At 39.7% G+C, this 25,654-nt stretch overlaps 1 long non-coding RNA gene across 1 annotated transcript; it reads right to left on the bottom strand.

The window, feature by feature from the left end:
- Nucleotides 1–20,396: 20,396 nt before the first annotated feature.
- Nucleotides 20,397–22,508, bottom strand: LOC121049116. Its single transcript, XR_005799361.1, has 3 exons — nt 21,676–22,508; nt 21,269–21,418; nt 20,397–21,179 (listed from the first exon to the last, which is right to left on the bottom strand). It is a non-coding gene; the product is annotated as an uncharacterized LOC121049116 (long non-coding RNA).
- Between the last annotated feature and the right edge of the window lie 3,146 nt (nt 22,509–25,654).

Consider the following 25,654-nt stretch of genomic DNA (forward strand, 5'->3'; position numbering starts at 1 on the left):
GTCCGGGCCGAACAGATGGGAGCAGCGCCGGAAACTGGAGAGGTGCGCTGGCCGCCAGAAACTGGAGATCTGGAGCCGACGGCATCTTCGGACGAGAAGTCGGTCTGGGCAGCTGGGTCCGAAATCGATCTGGACGAGTCAGGGTATAGGAAGCAGCGTCGGTCAGCGTCGGTCTCTGATGGAGGTGAAAAATCAAAGCCCACAAGCTGACGAGTGATGAGTGCTGAAGAGATCGGTCCTTCAAAAGAGGACGAAGACCTGTAGCTTGATTGAACAGAGGTCGGTCCCTCAAAAGAGACGAAGACCAGGCTCAGAGAATGACAAAAACAACCCTAAGGGTTTGGTTTTGTATCAACTCCTCGGATTGAGGAAAAATTGGACAGCTAAAGAGACAAAGTCCTCTCGGATCTTTGCTCTGATACCAAGTCAGATATCACAAAGTTTAGAGAATGAATTTTCTGATATATAATTACACCCATTCTGTGGTGTATATAAACAGATTACAATCGTACTACAATGTACTACACAACATATACAAGGTAAGTAATTACAACAATATATTCCCTTATAGTCAATTCCTAATAGGGAACGATGACTCACACTAACAAAGATGTATGCAGTAGTCTTATTAAATAATAAATAATCAATGGGCATGAAATTATAGCATTTTTGGATAAGCAGGCATTATATGGTAAGCAATTAATGAATCCCAATGATCAGTAGGGAAGTAGGGAGTAGGGAATGAGGCTTCGAAAGAGACCTACAGTCCAATTCTACCACAAGCCAAACAACATGCATTCAAAGCCGGCAACTCACGCAGATTGAAAATAAATGTTTAAATGATAGAAAACCTACTCTCCTGCCTCTACACTCGTAGCTAGCTTTCAACAAGTACGTACGTTCATCCCTTGAGCATCTGCCACCATCGTCAACTAGCCTGTTCGATCTTATCACAAGTCACATATGATGACATTCCCATCTCCTACACTAACCCAGCTTGCTTCAACACTTCAACAAACTCAATTACCGACAATTTAAGGCAAGGAAGATAAAATGGTGGCTGCGGTCAGAGACCACAGAGTAGTTTGCGTAACAGTATGTCCATTTCTCAGAAAGCGTCTGGATATCACTGTCGGTTCTTAGTCGGTTCTGATTGGTTCTTGCTCCGTTCCATCAGTTCTAGTCGGTTTTTGATCTGTTTTGGTCGGTTCTAGACTTCTAGTCGGTTTTTGATCGGTCTTGATAGGTTTTAATCTGTTCCTGACGGTTCTTGATCGGTTTCATCGGTTGTTGGTTAAGGCCCTACACTAACCCAGCTTGCTTCAAAGCTTCGGCGGCGCTCTTACTCTCTCCTGCATGACTTCAACTCACAAAGTATTGACAATCCATGAAGCTGCGGCCACAGGAATGGTCCATTTCCCAGTACCCGTCAGCCTTCACTCAGCGGTTCTTCGTCGGTGCCAAATCAGTTTTTACTCGGTTTTCATCGGTCTTGGTCGGTTTTCATTGGTTATTGTTCTGTGCACCCCAGTTGTTGCTGTCGGTTCTTATTCTGCAATCCCATAATAAACTTTAGCCAAAAGCAGACCCACGTCTCCTCCAGGCAGCTGTAGCAGCCTCCGATCCTGTTGGGTTTCTATTTCATATATATGCATGCAATTTACGAGCAGAGAGTTAATTAGACGAGGACCAAAACAAATCCAAATGGCAACTAGTGGTAACAATTGCGTATAGTACGTACGTACTGCTCTATTCCGCAAGTGGGGTTTACGTTTATGAGATATTATGCAATGAAAAGAGTTACTTAAAAAATTCAAAGGGAAACTCTATTCTGTTTAAGCAATTACTCTCATTATGATATATCCCTTGAAAAAGAACAGTAATTTGTCGTCAGAATTATACTACAAATACTGTGTACTCGTAGGTCCCAATATAAAGAAACCAAATGAAGCCAATGAACACGCACGTTCATTAAGCAAATGCTTGGTTGCATTGGTTCATTCATTTGAAATTTAGATCCAACAGCCAATGTTGTCCCTAATATAGTCAAGATTCAAGAACATGGAAAATGTACTCATCACACCACCACAGATACAATAAAAAGAACCGGCAACGGTTAAAACCTTGTAAAATGCTCAAAATTTTAAGAGCAATAAATTGGGGATTGAAGTAGAAGTTTATTCATATACAAATGACAGTTATAGTAAATTAGTAATCACTCTCTTATCATAGGGAAACTTCTTTCTATCACTGGAGTCGGCCGCAGATAGAATGAGAACCGTGCACCTTACTTTTTCTTAGGATATCACCATCGGTTCGTAGTCGGTTCCGATCGGTCCTTGCTCCGTTTCATCAGTTCTTGGTTGGTTCTAGTCGGTTTTTGATCGGTCTTGGTCTGTTTTAATCGGTTTCTTGTCGGTTTTCATCGGTTCCTGGCGGTTCTTGATCGGTTTCATCGGTTGTTGGTCGAGGCCCTACACTGTCCCAGCTTGCTTCAAAGCTTCGGTGGCGCTTTGCTCTCTCCTTAAAGACTTCACCTCACTAGGTATTGACAATCCATGAAGCAGCGGCGACAGACGACACAGCAGCTTACTGAATGGTCCATTTCCCAGTACCCCTCAGCCTTCACCCATCAATTCTTCTTCGGTGCCAAATCAGTCCTTGCTCGGTTTTCATCGGTCTTGGTCGGTTTTCATACTGGTTCTTGTTCGGTTCCCGTCGGCTGTTGGTCGGTTTTTATTGGTTATTTGTTCGGTGCACCTCAGTGGTTGCTGTCGGTTCTTTATTTCTGCAGAAAATTCTATAATACATACTCGTATCTCATACACACATTTATAAGTGTGACAACAAATTTGTTGTCAAAATGATAATGTTGAGTCATATTTTGTGTAATCATAGTTCTAATAGTGGTAATTACACCATTTACGACCTTATTTCAAGTTTTTAAACAAATTTGTTGTCAATATTGTAATTTTTGTTTAATTATATGTAAATAGTGTAAATGAATATGGTAACTTTATTCTCAATGTTGTAATTTTGATTCAAATAAGAGAGTTTCTATTGGGACCTCCAAATCTGCTCACTTGACCTCATTCTATTATAAATTATTAAATGACATATATAACCTACTATAAAATGACTATTAAGGACAATAATTATACCAAAAAAATATTATACTTATTTTATGTAGACTTTCCAATTCAATAATATTAGATTGTATTCCTTATTATTTTCCTTATCTATTTTCATTTTCCAATTTCACTATATACTCATTAAAGCATTCATATATATTTAATAAGAATTAAAAATATAATTAAGATCATGTGACATAAAAATGTATGATATATATGTTGAATGCATATTGGTGAGGGAAAAGAAAATAAATCCTTTTATGATTTATGACTTAAATCTAAGTCAATCCATTATATTTGTAAAATAATAATAATAATAATAATAAGAATAAGAATAAAAATATTTAAATAATTAATCATGTGGTACAAAAAATACAGAAAAAAAAAAATAAACACTAAAAAACGAATGATTTTTTTTTTTTTGCACAGCTAAAATAGAAGAAAAAAAATTATAAAAAACATAATAGTTCATGGCATTTTCTTATTGATTAGACATTAATTTTTGAAGCTCAAGTTTGATTAAGAAATGTATACTTAGTTAAGATTTATAGAGTGATTAAATCAATGAAATGATTAAATTTTGTTATTTTAAAGATAATAATTTGTTTGCAAATTATATGAGTGAGGTTATTTGAGGAAGTTTAGTGAGGTTTAGAGAGTAAATTTAGTATTTGAAAATTTGATAAGAGGTGTAAAAAGCATAGAGGTCAAGTGAGTAAATTTAGAGGTTCCAATAGAAAAACTCTTCAAATAATTGAAATTTTTGTTCAAATAAATGTAAAATGAGTGTATGATAAACATCATAGTACCATAACTTATCCCAATCTCCTACTTTTTCTCCAACTTCACCTTCAACCACTTTCGGATTTCTGGTTTCAAGCCCTGCCTTGTTCATAATGTCTTGGTAGGTTCTTCTCCCATACACCTCTTCGAATCTCTGTACCGAGATAGCAACCACTAGAAATGATCATATTAATTGTGTTCTCTTCTTGTTCATAATGTCTCTCTCTTAGCTTTTGGAATTGTTGGTCTAATTGATTCTGTCTCAATTTGTAATTAATCTTCATTTTCAGCCAGAGTACACTAATTAGTTATCATGATTATTACGTGCCTGTCCTTATATATAACCAATGAATGTAAACTCTTGATAGCCAATGAATCCTCACAGGGTACCTAGCTAAGAAGTGTTTCCTCTATTGGTACCTTTTAACTATTTTGTTGTGAGTTCTGACAATTATTGAGCTGATTACCATAAATTAACGGAAATGTTGAAGGAAGTCGACATCATGTGTGCCTCTTCAAACTAGGATTTAGTCCTAGAGTTGTAATAGGAGAAGGTTATAGATTACCTAGTTATGTTCGGATTCTATTACCTTTTATGTACTCTATAAATCCCTATATATAGGGCTCCTATTATCAATAATAAGACTACAATTCTCTCTGCAATTCCAATTTACTACAACACGTTATCAGCACGAGCCTTAACCCTAGCCCTAAAAACCCTAAAATCCCTACACACTGAAAACTGCCGCAAGACCTGCAGCCTCCTGCCGTAAGCCCTGCAGCCCCCCCTGCCGCACGCTCTGCAGCCCCTATCGCAAGCACCTAGCCCGTGCTAGCCTCCTGCACGCCTGCTCTCCGCGCTGTAGCTCCTCCTCCGGGACCTGCAACATGCACCCCGTACGCACCAGCCCGCCAGCCTACCTCGCTGCCTGCTTCACACGAGCGCCCCTGCGCTCACTGCTCCCTACTAGAGTCCCCTGCAAGCCTCGCTGCTACCCCGCAAGCCCTCCAGCGTCCTCCGCAAGCCTCGCTGCTGCCCAGCGCTGAACCTGCTGTTGCCCTGCGCTGAGGCTGCTGCTGCCAATTGTTGCTGCTACTGCCCTAAACACGCCTGCTCCAACACACGAGTGTTCTCAAGCCCCGAATCATCAAGTAAGTTTTTGTGATTAAAGTTCCTACTTTCTTGTCTTTTAAATTCCTTTATTTGCTGCAGGATTTGTAAAATACGAACATGTGTTTGATTATTTAATAAGAGGAATTGTCGGGATTCACGCTAAACGAACTAAGAGCGTTCGTAATCAATGAACTAAGAATGTTCATAATAAACGAATTAAGAGCGTTCGTAATCAATGAACTAAGAGTGTTCATAATATTCGGACTAAGAGCGTCCGCAAGCATCAAATTGTGACCATATTAAACATCATTGTTTGGTCTAATCCAAATATTCTTGGAAATTGATTTCTTGGTAGCATAGCTCAGAAATCTTAGTTTTCGTGGAAGTTTATCTCCAAAACTAATATATCTTCTCTTCTTATTTTCAGGATGTCGAATGAACCAAGACTCGACTTTCCCATGCTTGACTCAATAGGCTCGGATTACCATAGCTGGGTAACCGATGTTGAGAACCACCTCACTTCAAAAGGACTACTACTTATAATCTAGGCACCTAACCTGGATCTTGTGTTCGTACGAACACCTACAAAACATGCTCAGGCAGTTATCTTGATGCGACGTCATATGGACAAAACACTCAGATTGGAGTACATGTCTATCAAAGATGTAAGAGAGCTATGGGTAGCACTAGAAGAGCGCTTTGGCAATGTCCAAGATTTCCTCCTCCCTGACTTGAAGGTTCAATGGAACAATCTGCGCTTCTCCGACTTCAAGTCTGTTGCTAAATATAATTCAGAATCTCTTCGTCTACAATCCATGTTGAGATTTTGTGGACAACCCATCACAGAACAAGAGCTAATTGAGAAAACTCTCTCCACCTTCCCTGTTTCAGCAATTGTGGTCTCAAAGAAGTATCGTACCGAGGTCAATGCTAGACGGATCACGAGGTTTCATCAGTTTATCAATGTTATGTTTGTAGCTGAGAAACATGATAACATACTCGTGAGGAATTATAATTCAAGACCCATTGGAACTAAGAGCATTCATAAGGCAAATTATAATGCACCCAAAGGAGGGCGTAAGGAGGGGAACCCTAAGCATAAGGGACATGGGGGACGTATGAGTCCATATAACCGCCCTGACAAGGAAGGAAACAGCAAGTTTGGTGCGGATACACATGGTGGCAATGCCACACGTGGGAGAGGTGGACATGGTGTCCCTGGCCGTGGTGGTGGCGCCAACCCTCCTAGGGAACGTCCATAACGTACACCTCAATTGAAGGGAGGCAACCACAATGACGTGTTTCATCGATGTTGATCAAGTGAACATTGGTTCAAGCAATGCAAGGCAAGCGCCCAACTAGCTGCACGCTACAACGCTACAAGGAGTACAGAGACCTAAGGGAGCAAGAGGTTTACCTTGCAAAAGAAGAAGATGGTGAAGATGTCAATCTCACCATAGAGGACTTCAAAGATGGAGATGAAGTGCACAAGGATGCCGCAGACTTTGATTAGAATAGTCCTTTTTATTTTCCAAGAATTATGTAATGGCAATATGCCGTAGTCAATAAATGACAATTGTATTCACTCTTTCTCATGTGGCGCATCCAATGAAGTATGATGTCTAGGAAAGTAATTGAGATTAATGGTACTTAAGAGAACCTCGCTCCACCGACATCTCTCCCTACTTCCCTGGTCATATTTGATTGGAGTTACCAAACGGATAGAGTGACTACGATTTGTCTAAGTTTGATTTTTATTTTGTATTAGACTTTGGAAACTTTGATGTAATCATTGGCTATTTTTATTAATAAAGTATTGTATTATTATTCAATGTCGTTGACATGTTTTAATTCCGAACATTATTATTTTTCAGTATGTTTCCCGGAGAGTTGGAATGCCTTGTTGATAGTGGCACCACACATACTATATTGCGACATAGGAAACTATTTCTATGGATGACGCCTAGTTGATCTTCAGTGATTACGATGGTTGGACCATCACAATTGATTCATGGTCGAGGACCAGCTCAATTTATATTGTCAAATGGCACAAGTATTAATGTCACCGAAGCTCTATATGCTCATAGGGCTGGAAGAACCCTATTGAGTTTTAAAGATATAAGAGCCAATGGTTTTCATGTGGAAACACATAGTGAGAATGGACAAGAGTTCCTTTGCATCACCTCTAATGACTATGGACATAAACGAGTATTAGAAAAACTTATGTGTCGCTCTAGTGGGTTGTATGCAATCACTTTTCGAGTCATTGAATCCAACCATGTCATGAGAGATGACTTATGGGATTCTCACACGGACATCCATTTTTCAAAACGAAAAGAAGTCAGAACCGAAATTTGGTCTAAGGTAGGGCCAGAGCCGCCTACCCCCTGCGGCCTAAAAGTGGTATTGATGCCACCAATGCCTCATTGGTTCCTTTTTCTACTTCTAAAGTCAATTGTGACTTCGTGGCTCAACCAAATTCTTCCTTGGTTGCTTCTAAAGCCCATCATTCGTTTTGCAAAGCTTGCTCTTTAGCAAAGTTAGGATTGAGATCATCCTATGCAAAGGACACTAAAGAAAATATACCATTCTTGCAAAGAATCTAAGGTGATATTTGTGGACCTATCCAACCAAATTGCGGACCATTTAGATATTTTATGGTGTTGGTTGATGTATCGACACGCTGGTCACATGTCATGCTCTTGTCCATAAGAAATGCTGCATTTGCTAAACTCCTAGTACAAATCATTAAATTACAGGCTCACCACCCTGATCATCCTATTAAGTCAATACGTCTTGACAATGCTGGGGTGTTTACATCAAAAACTTTTGATGACTATTACATGTCCATTGGGGTTGAGGTTGAACACCATGTTCCTCATGTTAACACCCAAAATGGTCTCGCAGAAGCTGCCATTGAAAGACTTCAAATGGTTGCTAGAGCATTGGTTATGCGCACCAATCTCCCTATTTCTGCTTGGGGCTATGCAATATTGCATGCAGCTATGCTCATTCGTCTGAGGCCTACCACCACTCAACCTTTTTCTGCGTCCCAGATGGTTACTGGATATGAGCCTGACGTCTCACACTTACGCACATTTGGTTGTGCAGTTTAAGTACCAATTGCGCCACCACAGCACACCAAAATGGGTCATCAAAGACGATTAGGGATTTATGTTGGGTATGACTCTCCAACCATTATCTGCTACTTAGAACCCTTGACAGGTGATCTATTTACCTCTAGATTTGCGGATTGTCACTTTGATGAGACAGTCTTCCCGTCGTTAGGGGGAGATAAGAACAATAATGTTCAACAGGAACGACTGGAATTGTCGTGGTCTGTTCCCACTTTGTCTCATCTTGATCCCTGAACCGCACAGTCCGAAATTGAAGTGAGGGGAATTCTCGATCTTCAGAACGTAGCAGACTCGATGCCTGATGCGTTTTCTGACATCGCTAAAGTGACAAGATCACACATACCTGCTGCAAACATGCCTGCAAGGATTGATGTCCTTAAAAATCATGGACATGGCGCCGCTACTACTAATGGTGATGGAAATGTGGCTCAGGCCGGGCTCCCAGCAAGGAAACGTGGGAGGCCCAAAGGTTCGATTGATTCTCACCCAAGAAAGAAAGTGAGTTTGGCACAAAAAGATCTATTAATCATCGATATAAATAACCCGTCTCATGAAGATATTTCGGATTATGGTTATGTCCAAGAAACATCATTGGGGGATGCTCCAATGTTAGAACCAATTCCAGAGAATAGAGAGATCTCCATGAATTACACTAGTATACATGAGATCGAGATTCTATTATCCTTGATGATGTGTTTGCATATTCTATTGCTCAAGGAATTATAGAACATGATGATATCGAACCTCGCTCCTTTGAAGAATGTCAATGAAGAGCAAATTGGCCTAAATGGAAAGATGCGATCCAGGTTGAATTGGATTCACTAACAAAGAGACAGGTATTTGGGCCTATAATGCTAACACCCCCAAGTATAAAGCTTGTTGGCCATAAATGGGTCTTTGTTAGAAAGCGTAATGAGAAAAATGAGGTTGTTAGATACAAAGCCCGCCTTGTGGAGCAAGGTTTCTCACAACGCCCTGGAATCAACTATGAGGAGACATATTCTCCCATAATGGACGTTATAACGTTCCGCACCTTGTCAGTTTGGTAGTTTCCGAAAAACTTGACATGCAGCTTATGGATGTGGTTACAACATATCTCTATGGGGATCTAGATTCAGAGATATATATGAAGGTTCCAGATGGACTTCAATTTTCCAAATCAAGTGGCTCTAAACCACGGAGCGCGTTTTCAATAAGATTAAAACGCTAACTATATGGATTAAAACAATCCGGACGGATGTGATATAACCGTCTAAGTGACTACTTGATTGGGAAGGGATATGTCAATAATGAAATATGCCCATGCGTGTTAAAAAGGACAAGTTCCAGATTTGCAATTGTAGTAGTTTATGTCGATGACATGAACCTAATTGGAACTCTAGATGAGTTAAAGGAAACTGCTAAATACTTGAAATCCAAATTTGAGATGAAAGATCTTGGGAAAACACAGTTTTCTCTCGGACTAGAACTCGAGCACCGTAGTGATGGGATTATGATCCATTAGTCAGCATATACTCAAAAATTGCTAAGGCGCTTTAATGAAGATAAAGCAAAACCTGTGAGTACTCCCATGATCGGCTGTAGTGTTGAGCCCGGAAAAGATCCATTTCGTCCAAGGGATGAGGACGAAGACTTATTAGAGGCTGAAGTGCCCTATCTAAGTGCAATAAGCGCATTATTGTACTTAGCTCAATGCACAAGACCGGACATCTCGTTCGCAGTGAACTTGTTAGCTCGACATAGCTCTGCACCAACACGCCACCATTGGATTGGTATAAAGACAATCTTTCGATACTTGAGAGGTACGATTGATATGAGCTTGTTTTTATCCCTACAGAGAGAAAAGAAATGACGGAAGTATGGGATCGGACCCCACAAGAAAAAATGCCACCTTCCGTGATGTAGACACCGGCGACACCGCCCATGGTGACCGACGTCCTCCTCCTCCCCTCCATCAAAATGACAACGATGTCTTGATGGGTTTTGCTGATGCAGGGTATCTCTCTGACCCTCATAAAGGTCACTCCCAAATGGGTTATGTCTTTACCATGGGAAGCACTGCGATATCTTGGAGGTCTACAAAGCAGACCCTTGTTGCTACTTCCTCAAATCATGTAGAGATTATCGCTCTACATGAAGCCGTGCACGAATGCATATGGTTAAGGTCTGTAATTAGACACATTCGAGGAACTTATGGTTTGAAGTCTACCACAGATGAACCTACATGCATTTATGAAGATAATGTAGCTTGTATTGAGCAAATGAAGTTAGGTTTCATTAAGGGCGACAACACCAAGCATATATTGCCTAAGTTCTTTTACAATCAGCAACAACAAGCACTTCTAAATATTAAAGTGAATCAAATCCGATCAGAGAATAATGTAGCGGACTTACTTACTAAGTCGTTACCAAAATCCACCTTCGAGAAACATGTGAAAAGCATCGGATTAAGAAAGTTATCCGAACTCCCATAATTGTTGCAATTAGGGGGAGATATTGACATCAGGGGGAGGTATGATGTCTACATGTTCGGTCTCGAAGAGTGAAGGACGTGTTGTGCTCTTTTTGTCCTTCGACCAGGGTTATTTTTGTCCCACAGGGTTTTTGTTAGCTGGCAAGGTTTTTAGTGAGGCAATGATCAAAGCATCATCACCAAGTTTGAGCGGCACAAGGGGGACTGTTGAAGGAAGTAGACATCATGTGTGCCTCTTCAAACTAGAGTTTAGTCCTAGAGTTGTAATAGGAGAAGGTTCTATATTACCTAGTTATGTTCGGATTCTATTACCTTTTATGTACTCTATAAATCTCTATATATAGGGCTCCTATTATCAATAATACGACTACAATTCTCTCTGCAATTCCAATTTACTACAACAGGAAGTTATATTTACCAATAAGTTGCAACTTCATTACACCAACATTTCAACCCTGGTTTAAACCATATATGGTGTTTAGTTTAAAGTTTAAACCTTAAGGTATGAATTTGTCTTTTCCCTTGAATGTCTAAGAATTTACTATTGTTTCTATATGATATGTGTGTACATGATCTCTCATTCTACTACCTAAACTATAGTTTATTTGGGCTCTTTTACTTATTAAATTTTCCTCAAAGGCACAAAAAGTTTTGAAATTTAATTGGGAATGTCTCTCCACATACGTCTCTTTTGGTTTGGAAAGTATTGCGAGGCTGGGTCCTTTGTGATAAATTTTTTGCAAAAACGGGGAGGTCTCTCTTGGTTTAATTTGCTTGCTTTGTAGGAAGCATGGTGAGTCATTAGAGCACATATTTCTTAATTGTTCTTTTGCTACGTCAATACGGACTTGCAAGATGGGAAGATTTGAATTGGGTGGTCTTCCTGGCACATTATTGGAGAAGGGCCATAGAGTTGGTCGCAGCCCTCAACTAAAGGAGTTATGGATTGCTTGTTTTTGCTCAACCCTGTGGTTCATTTGGCAAACAAGAAATAGGTGCAAGTTTGAAGCTATTGTGCCCAATGCTATGCATGCTTGTAGGATGATCTCAGGTTATGTAAATACTTCCGGCCGCATAGCCACTAGCTGCATGTTCAACTCTATCCAGGATCTTTGTGTAGTTAAGAGATTTGGGGTTCCTTGTAAACCTCATCGTGCACCCCGTTTCATAGAGGTAAATTAGCATCCTCCTTTAATTGGTTGGGTTAAAATTAATAAGGATGGGGCATGGAAAATGAACTCACTGAATGCGGGTTATGGTGGAGTTTTTCGAGACTATAAGGGTGAGGTTCTTGGTGCTTTCTCCTCCAGTTTAGATATCCCAAGCTCAGTTACAGCTAAAGTAATGGTGGTAATCAAAGCTATTGAGTTGGCTTGGGTTCGAGACTAGAAGCATGTTTGGCTAGAAGTTGATTCATCTCTTGTTCTCACATTCCTTCGCTCTCCTCATATGGTGCCATGACAACTTCGAGTGGAGTGGGGTTATTGTCTTAATTGGATTTCTCAGATGCACTTTCATTCTTCACACAGTTATAGAGAGGGTAATCAAGTTGCTGATGCTTTAGCAAATTTTGGTGATTCTTTGTCTCATTTGATTTGGTGGGATTCGATTCCACAATTTGCAATTTCATTTTGTGCTCGAGACCGTTTAGGTCTTCCTAATTTTCATTTTAGCTAGTTTGTAGTGCTTTAGTTGTTCTTGAAGAGGCATGTCTCTTCAATCTTTCGAGGGGTAAGGTTGTTGTCTTCCCCTTGCACAGTCTTGATGTACTCGTTTTTCTTTTTCTTTCAATAATTTTCCCTCGCTCCGTCGAGGTTTGCTAAAAAAAAAAATTGGGCACTTACCTTGTCTAATAGATGGAAAAAAGAAAAAAAAAACCTATAATTGGTACTATTTTAAAGTTGCATGATATTAAGTTGTGATGAGTTTAAAATTTAGGAACTTTTCTGACTCATAAAGAAAAATATTGAAGTTCTCAAATTTTTGAAGTGAAATAATAGTTTGATTTGTGATGTCGACTCTTGTTGTTGTTCTAAATGGAAGAGAAATTAGTAAAGAGATGGTAGCTAGTGGAGGCATTTGATGAATATCTTAAAAATAAAAAACTGCGAATTTTAAATCTATTTTTGCGCGGAATTATATCTCTCGTGGGAGATCCTAGCCAGTGATTCGCATGGGCAAGCCAGTGATTCACATGGGCAAGCCAGCTATGAGAACATGTATGCATTAGTCTTATTAAAAATTCAATTGGCATCAAATTATAGAATTTTTGGATTAGCAGGTTAGCAGGCATTTTGGCCTTCCTGGGCCTCCTTCGTTATGTCCCAGCTGCTGCTTCTTTATTTTAGCTACTGTGTTTGATGTTGTTTTTTATTTGTTTCTCTTCTCGTTTATTCCTGATGTATTTTCGCTACTTTTCTCGCCCTTATGGCCTAATGAATTTCTCTTTCGGACCAAACAAAAAAAAGGGTTAGCATGCATTATAAAGGGTAAGATCTAATCACTAGGGAATGAGGCTTTGAAAGAGACTTACAATCCAATTCTACCAGATACATGCATTCAAAATCAGCAACTTTTTTACTTTATTTATTTATTTATTATTATTATTATTTTTAGAATGCAAAATCATTAGCAACTTCAACAGATTGAAAATAAAAATTTAAGGGTTAAAATTTGTTTAGTCCCTATACTTTGCATTCAATATCATTTTAGTCCCTTACATTTCAATTTCATCCAAAAACTCTCTGGTTTCTCAATTTCCCTCCAATAGGTCCATTCCGTTAATTCTCCGTCCACAAACTCCGTTAAGCAGCTGACGTAGCAATATCTCTCACACTAACTCAGTTCGATAATGGTGAAATGTCCAATATACCCTTCTGATTTTTCTCCCTTCTTTTTTTTCTTTTTAATTTCTTTTATTCCTTTTTTTTTTCTTTTCTTTTCTTCCCACCTTCTTCTTCTTCACACCCAAACCACCATAACCACCGCCGAGCTTTCTCTCCAAGCTCTCTCTTGGCAGAAGTCCTCTAAAATTCCTAAATCCCACATTTCCCATTTCAAAATGGCCAAAAAGAAAGCAATCCATCAACCCAAAGACACCACTAATCAAGAAGAAAAAGCAACCTAGCCTAGACCCACAACCACAACACCACCCAGAAGCCCGCCCCCTCCATGGACAACGAGTCGTCGGAGAAGGTCGTTGAACTCTCTGCTCCTGAAGGAGACCCACGATCGGAGGCAGCAGGTGGAGGCTTTGGTCAAGGCCAAGAAGGTTTTGGAATATGAGCTGAGTAAGTTGGGAATGGAGAATTTCAGATCTTATTCATCTCAGCCAAACATAGTTTGAGAATATTGTCAATTTCTTTTTCCTCTTCCTACCAACTGAACCTAAAGTTTCAAGCTTGATATTTTATATACTAATTTGTTTAACACCCATTAAACTATTTCTTTACCTCTTCTATGTCGGTGGAGAGTCTGGAGACTAGTGCCTGTAATTTTCTCAGAAAATGCCCACTGTCTCTTCTTTGTTGTTGTTTTGGTTTTAAAGTATAGTCATTTGCTTTTTCACCCAAGATTATATTTTGGGTAGTTTTGAGGCTATCATGAGCTCCTCCTTTGCTTCTCTGCTTTGCTGAAAAAGGTCTCTCTCTATTGTTTCTTCACTCATACGTTCATAACCAGAAGCTCAAAAATACAGGATTCCACCATGCTTAAGCCAATTCTGAGAAAATTCCATCGCACGCCAAAATCAGAGTTACTAGATTCCATTGGGAGTGATTATGGCAACAATAGTCTCAATTTGGGCAGTGGTTTCCAATGTACAATTGGTGGGAGTTGATTCTGTTGAGAAATTGGGTTTTCAAATTCGGTGTTTCAATGCTTGAGTTTTTTATTTTTTTTTTTGGGTAGTTAGATTTTGAAGTTGTTGGGATTGAATTGAAGGTAAGGAGGAAGAAGAAGATGAATAGGCAGCTCGATGGTGGTCTATGGGCAATTGGGATTGGGTAATCTGAGCTCGGTGGTGGTTGATTTAGGCGTACAAAAAAGAAAAGGAAAAGAGAATGAAAGAAACTAAAAGGAAAAAAGAGAAAGGAAATTGAACAGGGGTATAGTGGATATTTTACCATCCACCTCGCTTACATGGTGCTGATGTGGAGTCTAATTGTGTGCCGCATCAGCTAGTTAACAAAACATTTGGATGGCGAGGACATATTGGACCGAAATTGTGACCTCATGGACTTTTCAGATTAAATTAGAATGTGAGCGACTGAAACGATGACAGAGTCATAGTATAGGGATTAAACAGTTTTTTTCCCAAAATTTAAACAGCAAGACCTAGCTGCTTTCTGCCTCCACACTCGTGGCTCACAATATCATTGATCAATTAGTCTCTTGTTATATATCACTCCTACACAAGTCGCATATGATGACATTTCCGATCTCCTACACTAACCCAGCTTCCTTCAACACTTGAACTCAGTCGAGTATCGACAAGCCAAGGCAAGGAAGATAAAATGGTAGCTCCGGTCACAGATCACATAATAGCTGCTTAACAGTAGGTCCATTTACCAGTATTGGTCAGATATCACCCATCGGTTCTTAGTCGGTTTCCATCGGTTCTCTGTCCATGCCAGTCGGTTCTTCAGTCTGTTTCCATCGGTTCTCGTCGGTTTTTGATCGGTTCTTGGTCGGTTCCTAATCGGTTTTAATCGGTTCCTAATTGGTTTTCATCGGTTGTTGGTCGGTTTTAATTGGTTCTTAATCGGTTTTCATCGGCCCTACACTAACCCAGCTTGCGGTATTACTCTCTCCTTCAAGACTTCAGCTCACTAAGTATTGACCAAGAAAGCTTCCGGTATAGACGACACACACCCATCGGTCCTTGGTCGGGGCCAAATCGGTTCTTACTCGGTATTCATCAGTCCTTGTTCGGTGCCCCTCGATTCTCGGTCGGTACCCTTCGATCCAAACTGAGGGTACCGTAGATTGAATTGGAACAATAACTTGCTTCCAAACCATGGTAGCACAAGAGCAATTTTTCAAACATGAAATGAAGACTCATTGTCATGTCCACATATAAGGCAAAGAGCATCAGGAGTGAGTCTTCCTTTGAACCTTTCCAGATTGGTCAGAAGTTTTCCGTGGAAAATAAGCCAAGAGAAATTTCAAAACTGGTAGTATGCGCAGCTTCCATATAAATTAACTTCCAAGTAACAAGAGTGAGTCGTCTTCGCTGCTCTGTCAACTTATTTCATGATTCTGTGAGTTTTTGACCCGCTCACTTATCAAACATAAAATAGAAAAAACAAGTGAGAATTAATTAAGACTTTTGCTAGACGGAGAATTGCAGGTAATATATATTTTACCGGTCGGAGACCAGAGGGTAGTTTGCGTAGCAGTACGTACATCCATTTCTCAGAAACCAGGATATCACCATCGGTTCTTAGTCGGTTCCGATCGGTTCTTGCTCCGTTTCATCAGTTCTTGGTCGGTTCTAGTAGGTTTTTGATCGGTCTTGGTCTGTTTTAATCGGTTTCTTGTCGGTTTTCATCTGTTCCTGGCGGTTCTTGATCGGTTTCATCGGTTGTTGGTCGAGGCCCTACACTTTCCCCTTGCTTCAAAGCTTCGGTGGCGCTCTTGCTCTCTCCTTCAAGACTTCACCTCACTAAGTATTGACAATCCATGAAGCAGCGGCGACAGACGACACAGCAGCTTACTGAATGGTCCATTTCCCAGTACCCCTCAGCCTTCACCCATCAATTCTTCGTCGGTGCCAAATCGGTGCTTGCTCGGTTTTCATCGGTCTTGGTCGGTTTTCATATTGGTTCTTGTTCGGTTCCCGTCGGCTGTTGGTCGGTTTTCATTGGTTATTGTTCGGTGCACCTCAGTGGTTGCTGTCGGTTCTTATTCTGCAATCTCATAATAAACTTTAGCTAAAAGCAGACCCACGCCGCTTCCGGCAACTGTAGCAGCCTCCGATCCTGTTGGGTTTCTATTTCATATATATGCATGCAACTTACGAGCAGAGAGTTAATGTTAGACGAGGACCAAAACAAAACAGAATGGCTCAGTGGTACCAATTGCGTATAGTACGTACGTAATGCTCTATTCTGCTAGTGGGGTCTACAATTAAGAGATGTTATGCAAGGAAAAGAGTTGCTTATAAAATTCAAAGGGAAACTTTATTCTGTTTAAGCAATTACTTTTATTATGATGATATGATATCCGTGGAAAAACAACAGTAATCTGTCCTCAGAATTATATTACAAGAACTGTGTACTCATAGGTCCCAATATAAAGAAACCAAATGAAGCCAAACACATTAAGCAAATGGTTGCATGCATTGGTTAATTCATTTGAAATTTAGATCCAACAGCAATTGTTGTCCTTAATATAGTCAAGAATCAAGAACATGGAAAATGTCCTCATCGCATCACAACAGATACAATAAAAAGAACCGGCAATAGTTAAAACCTTATTAAATGCTCAAAATTTTAAGAGCATTAATAAATTGGGAATTGACGTAGAAATTTAGTAATCGCTCTCTTATCATGGGCCGGGAGCTTCTTTCTATCATTGGAGTTGGCCGCAGAACGAGAACCGTGCACGGTGCACCTTCCTTTTTCTCCAACTTCACCTTCATCCGTTTTTGGATTTCGGGTTTCAAGCCTTGCCTCAACTAAAGGTACAATTCTTCCTTGGTAGGTTCTTCTCCCACCTCTTCGAATCTCTGTACCGAATCAACCACTAGAAATGTCAATTGTATTCTCTTCTCCTTCATAATATCTCTCTCTTAGCTTTTGGAATTGTTGGTCTCATTGATTCTGTCTCAATTTGTAATATATTAATCTTCATTTTCAGCCAGAGTACACTAATTAGTTATCATGATTATTACGTGCCTGTCCTTATATATAACCAATGAATTATGTAAAGCCTTGATAGCCAATGAATCCTCGATCACAGGGTAGCTGAAGAAATGTTTCCTAGCTCTATTGGTAATTTTTCCTTTTAACTGTATTATTGTGAGTTGTGACAATTATTGAGCTGATTACCTGATTACCATAAATTGTCGGAAAGTTTAATTCACCAATAAGTTGCACCTTGTTGGTTGCAACCCTGGTTTCGAGTAGAAACATGGTGCTTAGTTTAGGGGAAATGATCATTTACCCAATTTCAGCTTAAAAATTGCCCACTTGCTCCACTAACAGTTTTTTAACCTCATTTACCTAAAACACTCTAAGAGATTATTTCTCTAATACCCAATTAATTCTTTTTTAATTCTTTTTATTTTTTGGGGGACTTTTTTGCCCTCTCCTTCTTTCTCACTTAGAGAGAGAAGTCATCCTCCACCTTGCTGTGCTCCGGTGACCAGTGGCCGGCCGCTGTCTCCGGCGACCGGTGACCGGTGACCGGAGTCCAGCGTCCAGTGACCGGAATCCGACAACCAGTCACAGGAATCCCGAATCCGACCGCCGGACTCGTGACTGGATTCCGGTGTCTTAATTTATTGCCCCCTAATATTACCCAGTAGCCATATTATTGCCCCCCAGTAATCATATTATTGCCTCCCAATACTCATATTATTGTAATCATATTATTGCCTCCAATAATTATATTATTGCCCTCCAGTGAATTGCATAAACTCCCAAAACCAAAATGAATACACTACATGCACAATTGATCAATTTATATGCATATTATTGCCCTGCAATAGACATGTATAACTACTCAATAAAACCTTTTTTTTCATTCTTCATTCTTCTTTCTTCTTTCCTTATAGTTTACCAAAAACGGCTCCGTTCGTTGGTGGAAGATCTTCTCCCTGGACCAATGCTCCGGAATCAATCGCTTCGTCGCAATCTTCGCAGTTCCTTTTCTCTCCTTCCACTTCATCTCCACCAACAACCCTTACACCATGAACTTCCGCTTCATCGCCGCCGACACTCTCCAGAAGATCATCATGCTCTTCACCCTAGCCCTCTGGACCAACTTCACCCGAAACAGAAGCCTCAAGTGGATGATCACTATTTTCTCGCTCTCCACGCTTCCCAATACTCTGGTCATGGGAATCCCACTGCTGATCTCCATGTACGCTCATCGAATCCCAGAGGACATGACCCAGAAACCTCCATAAGGATTCAGAGCCTTATTGAGCATGATGATCGCCGGTCTCCAGAAGAATTCAGAGCCTCCAGAAGGTTTCTGGGTCGTTGATCAGATCGAAGGCTTATTTCTCTCTCTCCACGACCCATGCATGGATGATCTGTGACTAGTGGCACGTCAGCGTCGTCGAGAAAAACCTAACGACAGTAGTCCTCCATCGTATCGTTGCCGGAAACGAGATTTCTGATCGGGTTGCACGTTTGGGCAACGGGTCGTCGATTGGGTCTCGAAGGCTCTGAATCATTATGGAGGTTTCTGGGTTGTTAATCAGATCGTTGAGGTGGGCGGGAGAGAGAGAGAGAGAGAGAGAGAGAGAGAGAGAGAGAGAGAGAGAGAGAGAGAGAGAGAGAGAGGGCAATACTATCAAACACTGTTAGATTGGGTAAATGGGGTTAAAAAACTCTTAGTGGAGTAAGTGGGCAATTTTTAGTCTAAAATTGGGTAAGTGGTCACGGCCCCCTTAGTTTAAACCTTAAGAAATAAATCTGTCTTTTCCCTTGAATGTCTAAAGAATTTACTAATGTTGCTATGATCTTTGTTTGTGTGTGTGATCTCTCATTCTAATGCCTAAAATACAGTTAACTTTGGGATATATATTTTACTTATTAAATTATTCCTCAAAGGCATGCACAAAAGTTTTGAAATTTAATTAGGCACTTACCTTGTCTAGCTAATAGATGGAAAAAAAAAAAAAAAACAACCTGTACTTGTACTATTTTAATATTGCATGATGGTAAGTATGAAATTCGAGTTGTGATGAGTTTGAAATTTAGGAACTTTTCTAACTCATAAAGAAAAATATTGAACTTCTCAAATTTTTGTAGTGAAATACATAGTTTGAAATAGTTTGATTTGTGATGTTGACTCTTGTTGTTGTTCTAAATGGAAGAGAAATTAGCAAAGTTATGGTAGCGGAAGCATTTGACAAATACCTTAAAAATTAGAAACAGTAAATTTTAAATCTATCTTTGCGTGCAGGGTAAATCTATGGTATGTTAACATTTCTCATACATAAACTATTTTTACCCCTTTAAGGACTCATGTTATCACTTTAAAGACTAATATTACTATTTTGAGGACTCATTTGGTAAACTAAGAAAATTTACCACTTTAAGGACTCATGTTACTACTTTCAGGACTAATATTACTATTTTGAGGACTCATTTTATCACTTTTAAAGCAATTGTATGCATGTCATATGTTAACACATTGTAGAATTTTCCTTGCGCGCAATCATATCTCTTGTGAGAAAATGCAAGAAACTTCATTAAAATTTATCAATTTGTGTGCACGTCCGGCCATCCGCTAAGAGAACATGTATGATGCAGTCTTAATAAAAAATCAATGGGTATGGAATTATAGAATTTTTGGATTAGCAGGTTAGCAGGCATTATATAGGTTAAGCAATTAACATGCACTAGGGAATGAGGCTTCGAAAGAGACGTAAAATCCAATATTTCTACAGGTGCATGCATTCAAAATCAGCAACTTACGCAGATTGGAAATAAAAATTTATACAGCAAGACCTAATCTTTTGCCTCCACACTCGTGGGTCACAATATCATCAATTAGTCTCTTGTTATATATCACTCCCACAAAAGTCGCCTGTGATGGCATTTCCGATCTCCTACTAACCCAGCTTCTTTCAACACTTCAGAAATAGGGCCCATTCTTTCCCCAATTCTTTCACATGGGGCAGGACCCTGAGATCGTGAGAGCGTTTAGGAAATAAGGCTGAGCTGTTTGGATTATTATTTCAATGGACTAAAAGTTTGGAGTCTCGACTACAATCTCAATACCAATCCTTTTGATTTGTTTCTGTCATTTTTATTTTCTGATAAGAAAAGACTTAACACAGAGAAACTAAATACAAAAGCGAGGCCAGGCAACCAGACACAATTAAACTGGTTGACACCGAAATCACCCAGCACATTTGGCGGAAGTCTTCCTTCCCAAGTTTGCTCATTCGAGATGGAGTGACCCAAATTGGCTACAACATTAGCGTAAAAGTTTGCTTGCTGAAAGATGTGGTTGAAAGCAATAGAGGAGAAAGAACTGGCTACGCATCTTATATATATCATGAATGATGATTCTCAGCTCCAAAGAATTAATGTTACATTGACATAACATAATTAATGACTAATTAGTTGGAAGTCTCCGCAAAAATGTGACGTAGGTCTTTTATCCAAGCCTGGATGAGACTATAGCTTCAGAAAGAGGAACAATATTGGTTAGACAAAGTGCCATGTGGACATACTAGGGACATACTTTCAGGTGGGAACAGTGATAGTCGCAGGAGATACCTTGCACACAATGACTCTATTCATTGCTCAGGGTGGCTCAGCCTCTTTGGAAGATCGGTTGTGCTTGATGGGTGCCTGGTGAAAAAGTCGACTTGTGTCGGTGTTCCAAGACAAGAGGAAGAGGAATTAAAAAAGTGATGCTAACAGAAGCATTTGATGAATACCTGAGAGCAGAAACCGCGAGTTTTGAGGCAGTCTTTGTGCACAATCACCCCTGATGGGGAAAATGCATGAAAATCTCTATAAAAAATTATCAAATTCTTGTGCATTCTGTTCATATTGGTGATCATATCCAGTGATTCACATGGACACACCTGCTATGAGAAGATGTATGCATTAGTCTTATTAAATAATATATAATCAATGGGCATGAAATTATAGCATTTTTGGATAAGCAGGCATTATATGGTAAGCAATTAATGAATCCCAATGATCAGTAGGGAAATAGGGAGTAGGGAATGAGGCTTCGAATTAAAGAGACCTACAATCCAATTCTACATTTCTACCACAAGCCATTGCCCGGCAACTCACGCAGATTGATAATAAAAGTTTAAATGATAGAAAGACCTACTCGATCTCCTGCCTCTACACTCCTAGCTTGCTTTCAACAAGAACGTTCATCCTTTGAGCATCTGCCACCATCATCAACTAGCCTGTTCGATCTTATCACAAGTCACATATGATGACATTCCCATCTCCTACACTAACCCAGCTTGCTTCAACACTTCAACAAACTCAATTACCGACAATTCAAGGCAAGGAAGATAACAGGGTGGCTGCGGTCAGAGACCACACAGTAGTTTGCGTAACAGTATGTCCATTTCTCAGAAACCGTCTGGACAGTCGGTTTCGATTGGTTCTTGCTCCGTTCCATCGGTTCTAGTCGGTTTTTTATCGGTCTTGATCGGTTCTAGTCGGTTTTTGATCGGTCTGGATCGGTTTTAATCGGTCTCTGACTGTTTTTGATCGGTTTCATCGGTTGTTGGTCGAGGCCTTACACTAACCCAGCTTGCTTCAAAGCTTCGGCTGCGCTCTTACTCTCTCCTGCATGACTTCAACTCACTAAATATTGACAATCCATGAAGCTGCGGCCACAGACGACACAGCAGCTTACCATGAATGGTCCATTTCCCAGTACTTGTCACCCATCGGTTCATCGTCGGTGCCAAATCGGTTCTTACTCGGTTTTCATCGGTCTTGGTCGGTTTTCATATTGGTTCTTGTTCGGTTCCCGTCGGCTGTTGGTCGGTTCTCATTGGTTATTGTTCGGTGCACCTCAGTTGTTGCTGTCGGCTATATATTTTGGGCTATATTTATCCTCATATCTTCTACCGCCTAAACTTTGGGCTATATATTTTACTTATTAAATTAATTCCTCGAAGCCACAGAAGTTTTGAATTTTAATTAGGCACTTACCATGTCTAATAGATGGAAAAAAAAAAAAAAAAAAAAAAAAAAAACCATACTTGTACTATTTTAAAGTTGTATGATAGTAAGTATGAAATTTGAGTTGTGATGAGTTTAAAATTTAGGAACTTTTCTCACTCATACTTTTCAAATTTTTGAAGTGAAATACATAGTTTGAAGTAGTTTGATTTGTGATGTCAACTCTTGTTATTTTTATGGGAAAAAGATCATGTACTCTGTTTTGGGGTTAATTAACCTCACTTACCCAAACACTCTAAGAGATCATTTACCTAATACCCAATTAAGTATTTTTTTATTCATTTTTATTTATTTTTGAGACAATTTTGTCATCATCTTCTTTGTCACTTAGAGAGAGAAATCATCGGAGACCTTGCCGGACTCCTGTGACCAGTGGCCGGCCGTGGACTCCGGGGACGGTAGCGGAAGCATTTCATGAATAGTTGAATACCTTAAAAATCATAAACCGCAAATTTTAAATTTATCTTTGCGCGCAATCATATCTCTCGTGAAAAATGAGAAAACTCCATCAAAATTCATCAAATTGTGTTCTTGGGGGATCTAGCAAGTGATTCGCATGGACACGCCCGCTATGTATGCATTAGTCTTATTAAAAAATCAATTAATGGGCATCAAATTATAGATTTTTTGGAATAGCATGTTAATTAGCAGGCATTATATAGGATAAGGAATGATCACTAGGGAATGAGGCTTCGAAAGAGATGTACATTCCAATTCTACCAGATGCATGCATTCAAAATCAGCTACTTCAGCGGATTGAAAATAATTAAACAGCGACCTACTTTCTGCCTCCACACTCGTGGCTCACGATATCATCAATTGCAACTAGTCTCTTGTTATAGTACACGTGGTACTCCAGGACCACCTAATAATTCCTCGCGATGGGAAATGACCGAAATGTCATCATATGCATACGATTTGTGTGGAAGTGATTAATATATATAACAAGGAGGAATTATTAGGTGGTCTTGGAGTACCACGTGGCACTGCCATGTGGTGGTCCAAGTCAATAATATCACTCGAATGTGGTGGGGACCATGCAGGAGGTGAAAAAAAAAAAATTTAAGTGACCAATCAGAAATCACTACGAGTCACATGGCCCAATAACATCACCCCGGACCACCACGTGTACTATGGTCCGGGACCATGTAATAATTTCCCTCCCATCGCCTACACTAACCCGGCCAGCTTCCTTCAACACTTCAACTCACTTAAGTATCGACACGCCAAGGCTAGGAAGATAAAAATGGTAGCCCCCGTCATAGACCACAAAGTAGATTCTTAACAGTAGGTCCATTTCCCAGTATACATCAGATATCACTCATTGGTACTCAGTCGGTTCCCATCGGTTCTCCGTCCTTGCCAGTCGGTTCTTCAGTCCGTTTTCATCGGTTCTCGTCTGTTTTTGATCGGTTCTTGGTCGGTTCCTAATCTGTTTTAATCGATTCTTAATCGGTTTTCATCGGTTGTTGGTCGAGGCCATACACTAACCCAGCTTGCTGGCTTCAAAGCTTCTGCGGCGCTATTACTCTCTCCTTCAAGGCTTCAACTCACTAAGTCTCGACAATCCAGGAAAGCTTTCAGCACAGATGACACAGTAGCTTGCTTAACAGTCTATTTCCCAGTACCTGTCAGCCGTCACCCATCAGCTCTTGGTCGGTGCCAAATCGGTTCTTACTCTGTTCATCACTTTTTGGTCGGTTTTCATTGGTTGTTGGTAGGTTTTAATCGGTTATTGTTCGATCGGTGCCCCTCGGTTCTCGATCGGTATCTGTCTATCTAAACTGCGGGTACTGTAGATTGAATTGGAACAATAACTTTGTTTAGAAACCATAGTAGCACATGCAAGAGCAAATGTATCAAACATGAAATGAAGACTCATTGTGATGTCCACATATAGGGCAAAGAGCATCAGAAGTGAGTCTTCTTTTGAACCTTTCCAGATTGGTCGATCAGAGGTTTTCCATGGAAAATAAGCTGAGAGAGTTCAAAACAACGAATGCGCAGCTTCCATATAAACTTCCACTTCCAAGTAACAGATCCGCAACTACCAAACATAAAATGGAAAAAACAAGTGAGAATTAATTAAGAATTTTGCTAGATGGAGAATTGCAGGTAATAAATGCAACTATAGTTTGTTAGTATGCAATAGTACTCTAGTAATGACAACTGGAAAATAATAATTTATTTTGGTAATTTTGCCGATGCCTGTAGAAATGTATGCCCTTCATTATACAGAAGGAAAAGAGCCAAAAACTTAGAAGCTACAGATAAATGGTGAAAGTCGACACTCCTGAAGATATTGTAATTGTGGGCGGAGGGATACTCGTTACCGCTCGTCACAGGTTTTACTTTTGTTTGAATATCTTTATTGATCAACACTTCATATATAAGAAAAAGTTTTTTATTTTATTTTTTGTTTCCGGAATTGGTCAACGTTTTAATTTTCTCAAAGATTTTCATAGAAAACAACGTTTAGTTTGCTGAAAGGAAAATAATTCCTTTTTTTTTTCATGGGAAATGAAATTAAATTTCCGACAAATTTTCATTTCCGGTGTTTGATAACATAAGGAAAGTAAAAATTGTTAAAATGTTTGTAGCTTTAGGGCATTTTTAGCAATATATTAAGATATATGATCGATTTCCTTCTGACTCTAAATTTTCATTTCACATCCACATAAATGTCAATATTAGCATAAGAGGCACCTCACTTTGCAAAATGATGACTTAGAAACATGATTCTAATGTAGTTATCTTATTATCCAGCTACACTCTTTCAACACTTGGAGATATCAACATTGACAATTCAGTAGAGTTGGTATTAGAGGCAACTTTGTGTGGAGTTTCTAGATCAAAAAACCACATGATCCATTATTATGCTTTCCGTAAAATGCTTTAAGAAGTAAGATCTCTCTCTCTCTCTCTCCCCCCCCCCCCCCCCCCCCCCCCCCCCCCCCCCCCCCTCTCCTCTCTCCTTGTCAATTGCAGTTATGTATTTCTGTGTTTAGTTGGTTATTTTTCTTTTCTATTACTTGTAGTTTTATTATAATCTGGATAATTATATATAATATTGGAATAAAATCTGTTTAATTCCTGTATTTTGC

The sequence above is a fragment of the Rosa chinensis genome, chromosome 5 (assembly GCF_002994745.2).
Source record: "Rosa chinensis cultivar Old Blush chromosome 5, RchiOBHm-V2, whole genome shotgun sequence".
In the NCBI taxonomy this organism is placed as follows: Eukaryota; Viridiplantae; Streptophyta; class Magnoliopsida; order Rosales; family Rosaceae; genus Rosa; species Rosa chinensis.